The sequence below is a fragment of the Plectrocnemia conspersa genome, unplaced genomic scaffold (assembly GCF_051122295.1).
Source record: "Plectrocnemia conspersa isolate PC_06_02 unplaced genomic scaffold, ASM5112229v1 ptg000004l, whole genome shotgun sequence".
NCBI lineage: Eukaryota > Metazoa > Arthropoda > Insecta > Trichoptera > Polycentropodidae > Plectrocnemia > Plectrocnemia conspersa.
Window position 1 is genome coordinate 18541297 of NW_028277168.1, and position 12380 is coordinate 18553676.

General features: G+C 30.2%; 1 protein-coding gene and 1 long non-coding RNA gene across 3 annotated transcripts in view; one reads left to right on the plus strand and one right to left on the minus strand.

The window, feature by feature from the left end:
- Eip74EF (Ecdysone-induced protein E74) overlaps positions 1 to 12380 on the minus strand; it is a 300923-nt gene that overhangs the window by 142993 nt on the left and 145550 nt on the right. The gene's annotated exons all lie outside the window — the stretch shown is intronic.
- The window catches only part of LOC148236158 (uncharacterized), a 502848-nt gene continuing 500378 nt past the window's right edge, over positions 9911 to 12380 (plus strand). Inside the window, exon 1 of the long non-coding RNA XR_015809450.1 lies at positions 9911 to 10771. This is a non-coding gene — a long non-coding RNA (uncharacterized LOC148236158). The remainder of the gene's footprint in view (positions 10772 to 12380) is intronic.

Here is a 12380-nt window from a genome sequence, read left to right on the forward strand (position 1 = left end):
ATTTTTATTTCTCCTATCTACAGTTTAGTAACACTTTATAAACGCTTATCTCTTTGAAATATAAGCATTAAACTATATTATGTTTTAATTTTACATTTTCATATCCATCTAATTTATTCTAGTGTCATAATTTAGCCCAGGGCGAAGTCGTGTGACACATTGCATATTTCTCGTTAAAGCCCTTCTTATAATAGACAAATTAATCACATGGCAATGACAACCCACATTTATTTTACCGTAATATTTACGGAATTACTACAATAAACTATTTATAGTGTGATTTTGTAAAATGCAACATTATTATTTTCATTAGTCAAATATCTGTAATAAATATTGACACATTCGGTTAATTAGGAACGTAGCCTTTTAAATACCATTGAAATGAATAAGTGGATTTAAATGAATTGATAACAGGTTGATTCATAAATACTATCCAATTTGCCGGATTATAATAATAGTTTTATTTTTTTATTAAAATAAGAAAGAGGTTTGAATAAACGTAATACATATTTGGATCAATAATATCTATAATATATTTTATTACGATATGTAACAAGCTAAGAATTGCCAAATTTAGGATTATTTATACATTAGTATTAAACATTGTGTTTTTGCATGATGATGCAAATTTTAGACACGCGTGTCTTGCCACATCTGTTTTGTGTTTATATGAACTTTAATAAGTGTTGATCGCCTATTTTAACAATTGCACAACTCTGGGTGTATAAAGTTGTTAATATTATTTTTTTGTTTCTCCTAGATTTGGGTCTCACGTGGACGAAGAAAATGTGCACAGTTGTAAAGCTGTAATGAGAGTGAGAGGAATACAGAACTTCTTCTATCTAAAAGTTCTGAGAACGCCGTTTTCTGCGTAGCATTAAAAGCGAGTTGCACAAGATGTTGACGTCGACGAAAGCGACCAAGGTCCTTTACTACACTATAGATAAGTTGTGGAAGATGACCGCAGCGCAAAAATCGTACGCGGCCAGGTGGATGTGACGAAACTGAGGAGAGGCGAAAAAAGTGGCAACGGGTCGGCATTTAAAAGACGACCTGACTGTTGAAATTTTAGCCGAGAAGAGGAAAAAAACGAGACATTCGCAATCCGTGAAAAATTCCGACCCCCGGCAGCTGTCGCCGGGGGAAATTTATGGTTTGTTATGGCGACCTCGGGAATACGGTTTCCCCGTGTTAAAACGCCGAGTAATTAATCCCCGACGGCGTCTGGCACTGGGGCCCTTTTTAACCTAAAACAATTAAACCTATTTAAGCACAACAAAACAGTGTTGAAAACACGTGAGGCGAAAAAATACCTTATACGCAATTTGCGTTTAAAGAAATAACGTATTTCACATTATAACATCGGTAAAATTTAATTTTACAGAGGGTAAAGAAAAAGAGTTGATTGTGTTGGATTCATAATTCATTTAAAAACGTTTAATAGAAATTTAGCTGCTGACGTTTTTATTATAATTAATCGCGTATCAGTATTCTTACAATTTGTCAAAAATGTCACACGAAAAAAGGTCTTGTTGTTTTAGGGAAATTTACTATTGAATAAGTACTCGATATGTTCCTAGGACTTTTTGGAAAATTAATTTCATATTAGGGGTACTCAGATTTTTTCAGCAATATCGTACCATAAAATGCGAAAAATGCGTATTTATTTTTTATGTAGCTAGTTTCACAAATTCATACGCATGTCGCTTTGCATGTAGTAACCACATCTCACGATTCCAAGCCTTACAGATTTTTTTAACGTTTGCCTATCTACAATAGTATTGTAAACTATTTTATCAATTTACATCTTTGGATTGGCTAATATTAATGACAATTTTAAGGATTCCATATCTAAGTTTGCCTTCAACGCAAAAACATTTTTATTTGAAATGCTTAAACTATTTTTACATTAGTGAAAATGCTTTTGGTTGTTGTAATTGCCGAATATTTAGAGTTAAGCTTTCATAACATACAATTGTGCAAAAAAAATGTTATTAATAAATCTCTCCACTGTAATTGCAATGTGTTGTATTTAGATTTTTTATGCATGATTAATATTCTAAAAGAATTAGGTACTTTCTGAAGCTATGTTTTTCTTGGTGCGTTGGTTTATTGTTAAATTGGAATTTAGTAATGTTTTATCAAATAAAACAAAATCTAGGAATCACCTGAATCCACATTTTGACGAACTTGTCAATGAAAACTTTGAACCTAAAAGCTGAGAAGAGTCAAAAAAGTATTTTCGAGCATTATCATATAACTTCCTGTACCACATGGTCTGTCAGGACATTTTATGTTTTATCAATAAACCTTGAATAATATTACATTAAAAATATAACCAAGAATCTAGAATAAAAATTCACAATAGTGAGATTGATTTAACTATTTACAGTTAAAAGCTTATTTTATTTAAATTTCTTTAAAATCTTATTTTGATCTCCAGTTATTATTATAATATTCCAAATCTAAATACAAACCGAATAGATTATTGGCGATTCATTAAAACATCTTAATTTTATTGAACCTTTCCAAGAAACGACTACTGTAAAATGTATCAATTTATCGTTTAGTTTAAAATATATACAGCGCCATTTCAAGCAATGTTTGTCCACTAAAAAACCGGAAAAACCCGATTTAGAAATGAACGACCGTTTAATTGACACTGCTAGAACTAATGACAAGGAAAATTGTTTAATGTTTCATCAAAAATCAATTATACGTTTTAAAAATTTTCTGTCTCTCTAATTTTTTATGCATATACATTAAATAATTTTGTTCTTTTTTATTTTTAAATATATGCCATCATGCTGAATTGGGGAAACCTGTCAAGTCATAATGGTTAAATTTATAATAATATTTTTATTTATTATCATTATATTACATTTTTAGGTACTTTCCTGTTATCGGAGGTCAAATATATTATAAAAAATATACAATTCTAATTGATTTTTTTAAAGATTAAGATTAGATTCGTTGCATAGAGTTATACATGGAGTGTTCGCTGTTCTGACTTACCTGCTTGTATTTTAAAATGTATTTATCTTAGCAAAACAACGTTTTGATACATGATTACAAATTTAAACAGGGTAGGTGCGAACGAGCGATAGCGAGTGAGCGTTGCTCAGAACAATGATCACCCCATGAACACAACAAAACATATTCGGTACGAGGCAGTTTTGAAAACGTGAATTTTCAATGAAAAGATAATTGTATATAAATAAATAAAATGTATAAACAAATGAATAAACATTTTTTTAGAACAACTTTAACCCCCGATAATAGAGAAGTATCTATTTTTAAGTTATTCTAAATACTATCGTTTATTTGTATAATATTTTTATAAAAATATATATTAAAATATTTATAAATGCAAAAAATATTAAATAATAGTGAAAGTAAAAAAAATATGCAAAAACAAGTTAAAACATTTGAGAATACTTGTTATAAATTTCAAGAGAGCTTTCGAAACTGTAGACAGAATAATAATGTTGAAGAAATTAGAGAATATTGGTATAAGTGAAATAGATTTAAAATGGTTTTTTTAATTATTTAAAAAAAAAGAAAAGAAAAATTAAAATAAATTATGCATGTTTCAAAGATAAATTAGTATCTCACTGTGTACTACAGGGGTCTAATTTGGGACTATTGTTATTTATATTATATATAGTAATGTAAAAAAGTATAAATACATCATTTTGCGGACGACACATTAACGTATTGCATAGGTGATAATATTAAAGAAGTTGTAGATAATTTAAATATTGAATTAAGTATAATATATTATAGTATATAAAAAATAATGTGCCTGAACTAAATGGGAATAAAACTAAATGTATGTTTATTAATTATAAAAATACGTTGGATAATAATATAAAAATATGTATAGATAACTCTATTATAGAAATAGTTCATAATATAAAATATTTAGAAGTAAATGTAAATGAAAATTAAATTTTAAGGAACATTGTAATTACATATTAAAAAAAATAATTAATATGTATATTATCCAGAATGAAATATATGTTAAGTATAAACACAAAAAAATACAATAATATTATAGTGCCCCATTTAACTTAATGTGCGACATTATTAGATGAGTTTAATAAATTAGATAAACAAATGTTGCAAAAATTACAGAATAGGGCAATGAGAGTAGTCATAAAAAAATATATTTACTAGTTGCAGAAGTATGATTGATAGATTGGAATTGGTAAATGTTCAAGAAATATTGAAGATGAATGTTTTCGTACTTATATATTAGTTAGAAAATAATATGATACCAGAGTATTTAAGAAATAAAGATGTGCATAGATTTAATACTAGAAATAGAGAAAATTTAAGGATTGTTTGGTATAAGAAAACGAGTACGGCCAGGGGAATTATGTACGAAGATTTCCGGGTTTCAAAATCGGGTTTCCTAAATGGAATAAAAAAACACCTTCGTGCATTAAGAAATAAATTTTAATATCAAGTATATTTTTATTTTCTGTTTATGTTGTATATTATATGTATGTTTAATTAAAATTTGTTTGATATAAAAATTAGCTATTAAGCTAAATAAATTAATAAAATAAATATACATACATATATTGCCTTACAAAATACTTTTTTTTTCACCTGATAATCTATATCAAAAAATATGTAGAAATCGACGGTTAAACACTAAGCCTACATAATTTATTTTCTAAGAAAACTCATATTCGTGTAAATCTGAATTCACACTTTCTCAGTACACAACAAAAATGATTATGTTTATAAATAAACTTTGCCTAAGGGCTTAAAAAATAGTTATTAGATAAGAATAAATAATCTGATAAAAAAATGAGGACATTGAACGACGGATTGTGTCTGATTTCTAACTATAAAATATTTGTATTTCACATTGTCACTAGAAAATTCAATCTGAATATATTTTTAACATATTTTATATTTATAATGGAATATATCAGTAACTATTTAAAAACGCAGTTGTATTATTTTTTTATTCTCTGTATATTTAAACAAATATGGTTATTTCCTTCCAGATATAACGCTGCATTATCTATAAATCGATTGTACCTTTTTTGTTCTGTGAAATTTAACGTCTTATATTTAGCCGATAAACAAAATAATAAAGAAAAAAAACTTTGTAATCACCGAAATTCCAGAAATTACTCATATTTCCAAGTAATATTGTGCCGCTGTGGACTTTTTTTTAGGTTTGTTTAAAGCAATGTATTATGGTAATATTAGTTTGATCATACCAATTGTAGTAATTTAACTAAAATAACAAAGAATTCATCATTCAAACTGTATTTTTAGATTCTTCATAACTTTCCAAATATATTGAAATATTTTATCGCTTATGCGATATTCGAATATTTTAAAACTCTAATTGCCACCATTTTTTATAATATAGCGGTGAATCTTTGATAGCATCATCACATAATATTTCTACATTCAAACTCCATTAATGTTTTTCTCAATCCTAATTTGCTTAATTGAACTTTATGCACTCAATAGGTAGTCTCAATTAAAAATATATTAATCAAATTCTAATATTGGAAAAATAATTATAGCAAATTGAGTATTTAAGTGCGACACTTAAAAGTATGACATTCATTTCAAATGCATACTGTTACTCACTTGAAAGACGTACAAAAAAATTCACCCTGAAGGGATTCACTCGCAATTTACGCGTATCCCTTAAACGCATTTTGAGCCCAGAGGCGTTATTTTTTTCTTCCTCAAAAATTACTATGCTCGTTTTAACGACCCGCCGAGGAATGCGTAAAAACTCACGAAAAGTGCATTTCGACACACATCCCTTTGCGCGAAACGTGCTCCTAATCATTGCACAGGAAGGGTTTCAAGTGACTCAATAGCGGACTTCCTTTCGGTTTTTTTTTACCAACGAACATCGTACTTAATGCCAAATTTAAAATTATCATTTTGTGTGCAAAGTTGGTTTCGAAAAACACGTACAAACAACTCTTATCGCGATGGACCCCCTCGAGGAACATAGCAGGAGACACGCGCGAGGTGCAGTAACATAATTAATTATTTATGAAGCAGTGTGAATAAATATATATCATACCGAAGAGTAAAACAGAGTTAAGACCATTAATTGTTTAGTGCAAATTTATATTATATGGATTTATGAGTTCTGGTCGCTGACCCTCTTTGAGTCACCGAGAAAAAAAATGATACTTTTACATGACGTTTGAAGCGAGTGTGTAAATTTTTTACGAACCAAACAAATCAAATAAAACCTAAACATAGTTTATAGGTATCGATAAATCACATTTTATGGCTCATTCTTTCATTTATCTTCAGTTATATTAGATTTTACAAAACAACATACTTATTTTTACTACGTGATCTTAAATTAATTAAATTTAAAAAATAAATACAGCTACTTTTAAATGCGCCTTTATTGAACATGTATCTTAGTCATACATGTCCATTATAAAAATATAAAAATTATCACATATAGGCAATTTAGAAGCTCTGATTGCGATTTAAAATTGTCCACGAGAGAAGAATAAACACATATCATATTCAAATATGTTATAGTATTTTCAAGCGGTTCTTTATAAATACTAAGAACATATCGAATACAAAATATCATAATACTGATACTAAAAAAAAAACATAAAAATAATAGAACACTCCCAAAAACGTGCACCTTGGTGAGAAAAATATTTCTCTATAAAAAAAAAACTCTACATGGGGTTAAAATCTAGGGGGTAATGCAGTGTCGCGTTGCAGTCACGATCCTCCTAAATTAATGGGCCCGAACCTTTGGCATCTGTGTGTCATATGTGGCACAATCCACTAGCGAATGTCATATTGATTGATTCGAATAATTGAAGAATCAAAAATGCAGTAGCTCGGTGCATTTCTGGGATGCGGCGGCGAGGCGGGGCTGGGAGGGGGCAGACAGTCTGGCCCACCAATTTCCTCCCGGCTCCTTGCTTAATTTATTAATTTAAATTACCGCCGGTTGGCGGTCACTGGCACCGCGGAAGAAGCGAATTTGGACGTTTGGAACTTTAGAACTTTGGAGGCGAAGGCGCAGTATAGTCGGCGCAATGCTGCGATTATTTTCTTACATCTTAATGCTTTCCAATGGCTTCTCCTCAAAACTGTAAGAACATGAGGACGGTGGACAAAGCGGCTCTTTTATTACATCTTAGTCGAGAGTATGCGTAGGTATCTCTTACCCGATATATAGCTATGAATGTTAAGTTAAGTTAGAACAAAAAAGATTAGACTTAAAAAACACGAGTAAACTCGTAAAGTTGGAACAATTAAGTTTACTACACAAACTTTCGAATCCATCAATTATCATAACATAAAAATTCTTTATCATTATCGGATGGTCATCCAAAAATGGAAGTTACGATTTCACCAAGGGAAGTGCCGGAGACGGAGCAAAGTAATAATGCTGGTAGTTATACATTCACATTCACCTACTCACGGATTCGCAATCTAGGAACCAGATACTAGAAAAACTCGATTTTCACAACTGCTACGTTCTACGACTCTTTCGCATTCGACACCGCCGTCCGATACTGAAACCTGCATTTAATCTATACAATAAACTGCATAGCAAACAGCTCTTCCGGCGTCTAGATAAATAAATCACACCACTCGGCATACAAAACATCAAAAGAACCGTTTTACTCGTTATAAAAATGCAAATATAGTAATAATATTACTGAAATAATCTATTATTTTTAAAAAAGAGGCTTTATCTCAAAAGTTTGAGATAAAAAAAAAATTATCTAAAAGCTATATTCTTTCAAATACAAAAATAATCAGTCAAACCTAAAGTATTAATAAGACAAAAATACTTTGGAAGCAGTCAAAATATTTCTGATTCTGTCAAAGACAAAGAACACATAGACAAATTACATCTCACGTACAAAATGATATTTGTCTTTCAGATTAATTAAATTTATATAGCATACACCTACAGCTAAAAACAATTAAAATCCGTAGATAATAGCGATAAATATCGGGCTTATAGATAATATATTTTGACACAAATACTTCATAATATATTTTATTATTAGTCCCAAGGCCAATCAAAACTTTAAATCTAGTGTGCTCGTTCAAATTAAAACACATATAATGCTAAAATAACTAGAATATGTTATCTGCACTTTTAGAACATGTAGGTCCAGTAAATGAAAAGTATGTTAACTGCAATAACGAGAAAGTAAAACATATTGGCTGCAATAAACATATTAATTGCAATAAGCATATTCATTTTAATAAAAAACATGTTAACTGATTTAAATATGTGTTAAATGCAATAAACATATTAACTACACTTAACATATCAATTGAAATAACTACAAATTGCAAATGAACACATGCATTGCTTAAAAATGCCTAAAAAACGTTAATTGAAAAAAAAATCTTTACCAGAATAAACATGTTAACTGCAATAGGCATGTTAACTGCTACATTTTAACAATAATAAATATCACGTAAAACATGTTAACGGCATTTAGCATATTATCTGCAATAAACATGTTAACTGGAATAAACATATTAACTGCAAAAACTAAAATTTTAAATGAACACATGCATTGTTTGAAAATAGAAACGTTAACTGCAATAAACATATTAACTGAAACAAACATGAAACTGCAATAAAGACGTTAAATGCAAGAAACGTGTTAACTGCAATAAACATATCTACAATAACTAAATTTTATAAATAAACAAATGCATTGCTCAAAAAAGGGTAGAAGATGTAGCACCAGCAAGTAATACATGTTAACTGCAATAACTATATAGTTAAAATGTTCTTGCCATTAATATATGTTTTGACATTTGCCTTTGAATCATTGAATCAGCAGTATAAAAATATTGTACTGTTGTACTGCGTCCCCAAAAAGGGATTAATTAACACTAATAAAACCTTTATTATGTAGCTAGTATATAACACATATTTTGTTTATAACGTTGTATGGAAATTAAAATATTATAAATATATACACTATCTACATACATACATATCGATTAGCTATTATTTCAGAATATCTGAGAAAATACATATATGAGAGAAAAATGACTAATACCCGAAATAACTGGATTAAAATCCCATATGAACCGTTGTTTTAGGAGTTATAAATAAGTGATTATTAGTTATTATCACATATTAAGTTTCCTCGATTTTCCTAATCTCACAGATGAATATCATAATGATTAATTAAAATCGAATTAGGCTGTACATATTTGATAAACAAATATTTGTAATTGCTTCTTCAGCTCATATGTATAAAAAATATGTTTATTTTGTATAAAATAAAATAATACGTAACAAATAATTTTGTGGTAAAACTATTTTGATAACTGGCATTTTAGGCGAAGAAGACTGGCGCCTAAAGTGACGCGTCGACGGAGTCACTGCGTATCCACCAGCACGATCGCGATAATGTTCCGTGAGAAAACACGCCGTTATCATTGTGCAACGCCATGGCGACCTTCCGCAGTTAAAAATGTCGTTTGTTCAGCTTCCATGTGTTATTGAATCAATTCATATTTTTCCTATTCCAACACGATTAAACGTAGATTGTTTGTTTTGTGCATATTGTATCACAGCTCAAAATTACATAGGTAGTACTACAGTACAATTTTACACATCTTCCCACAAAGATAAAATATATATATGTACAATCACACTTTAGTGTTAAATGTTATTTTTATAATAGTTACTAAAAAAAGAGACAACGAAGATGCTTCTCAAAACTTTCTTTTTTCCTTGTAACCTATTGTGACTATTACAATCCCGGCCCAAAATTTTGATCCCGGGATTTCGGTATTACAATTAGTTAATCCCGTGATCCCGGGATTATTTTCATATATATTTAATATTAGCTATGTTATTTTTCATCATTTAGCCTGGATCTGATTTTGTTTTTTTTTTTGGTTGCAGACTGCCGCTGAAAAAGCACGTTCAGCCTCTACACTTGTTTGGGGTATTGTCATTAAATATTTATATACCAGTTTGAGGTGATGACCGCGTGAGCCTTCATATTCAAATAACATCATTTCTTGGTTTATAATGGACATGAAGCTAGTGCAATTTCGAACTTTTGGTTTACATGTCATCAAGCTTTTTGCGATTTCATCCTGTAACTGTTGTTTCATTGTTTCTTGTTCAATTGATAGGGGTTTTATGTGTGATGACGTTATTTAATGATATATTATGGTTTTCCAGACATTTTTTCAATAATTGAACACAAGCATCGGCTGGCATTATCCATGCACCCGAGATAAACCAATATTCCAAAATTTTTCAGTTTCACTGTGCACATTAATGTTCATGTAGTGTTTATTGACGACCGATGTCCACTCGTCAAACGTCAAACTAAAAAGCGTTGAGTGATTGATCTTCTTTCATTTTGTGTATTGAAAGCAGATGTGTATGCAGTCCTTTGGTACATCCTACGCCAGTTTTTAAAACCACACTGCACTCTTTACATTTAGCTATAGCACTATCCGTTGATGTTAAAAAGTATTTCCATGTCGAATTAATATCACCATATTTTTTATGAATATTATATTTCGGTTGTTTATCAATTACTGAAGGGCAAAAATATTTGATTGAAATATAATGTACGAGGGTATGGATCTCGTTTGAATGCGATCTGATTTAAATTAAATTAAACCTACTGCAGGTTACATACTATCTAACAGAAGCATTTTTTGTTGATTTGTAATTTTTTTTAATTTCAGATTTTTATTGTTGCAAAACAAGGGCTCATTAAAGGTAATAACGATCCAGGACGTTGGGATCAATTTTAAAATTGTATGTGTTTGACATTCATTAAAACATTATTTATGACCTTAAATGAGCTATAGTTTTGCTATTTTATTTTTTTCGCCCTCGAAATTCATTGAAATACAATGATTTTTTATATTTAATGCGTAACCTGGTAAATAATTTATTACCCGCCAGCATCCGGTGTTCCACAGAAGCCACTTGCAACACGTGCAAGTAGGTACACGAAATATAACGATTTTGTTAATAATAATTCGATTGTGCTTGATAAAAGAATCAATCCCGAAAATTTCGGAATTATGTTTTATAATCCCGGGACTCATCAGGTATTGAAAATCGTTCGGTATCCCGGGATTGGAATCCCTAGTCGTGACGAAATTGCATATCGTGATCGGTAATGGCTCACGTGAGCCATTTGTGAGACAAATTAATGTCCTATGAAGTTGAACCTTCGTCCTTATGGAAAGCATTAGTTTCCCTAGAAGACATTCTTACACTTATTCAAATCAAAAACGTATAAACCAGTTAAAAGCAGGAAGTAAAGTTATTAAATCAGTGACTCAAAGTTGTGATTCACAAACGCCAGAAGACAATTAGCCGAAAAACCGATACGCGCTTATCAGTTCAGCAATTAGCATTGCAATTACACTTCTTATCTCGTATTTGAAAGAATTGCAAAAGCCACTCGATACTTGCGTTTACATGTCGGTTATAATAATAAACAAGGGTCACTGAAGTCACCCAAGCGATTCCTCTTGGAGTATGAAATGAACCATGGCCGACTTTCTCGCCTGGTATATGAATGCACATATTTATAAATAAATATTTATATATTTGCATATTATGTACGGGTCGGAAGGAATGTTCGTTCTTGAATTGTGCCGTGTATTTTAATCCTGGAGAATAAATACAGTATGTAGCACCTAGGCACAATGTTGACCCGAGTTATGCTTTCTATTTTATGTTACGTGTAAAAATACATATTGATTAAATTAAATGTTTGTTTTAAACAACATTACAATCCTTACTAGTCAAATCGTCAAGCTAGATTAAACAAGCTTTCTGATATATTCAAAAGTAAACTATCAACTCTAGGAAAAGCGGATGCTTCCTGTCACGACGTATGTATCTGAAACCTGGATTTACCAAGCATAATATCAATAAGCTATGAAGTAGCACAGATAGACATTGAGCGCGCTATGTTTATAAATATCGAATACTGTCATATGGCGAATAAGAGATAACCGAACTGAAAGCGTAACTTATACAGAACGAAGTGCGACACCTTTAAAATGTTGCATAATTTTTCACAAATGGTTTTTTGGCTTACCAATTGATTAAAAAGGATCTGAAGTATTGTGTTTTAATGTTTATATTAATAATTTATTTTTAATTTTATGTATACATTTCATAAATGGCAAAAACTCAAAGGACAAAGAGCAAATATGTTATTGAATTTGTGAAGTCTGAAACAGAACAACGAATTGTTACGTACGGTATTAAAACGACTCAGTCTATACCAAAAACTGGAAGATAATAAGATGGAGTTTTGCATCGTCAGTCCTTTTTAAAACAGTTGAAAAACATGTTCAGAGAT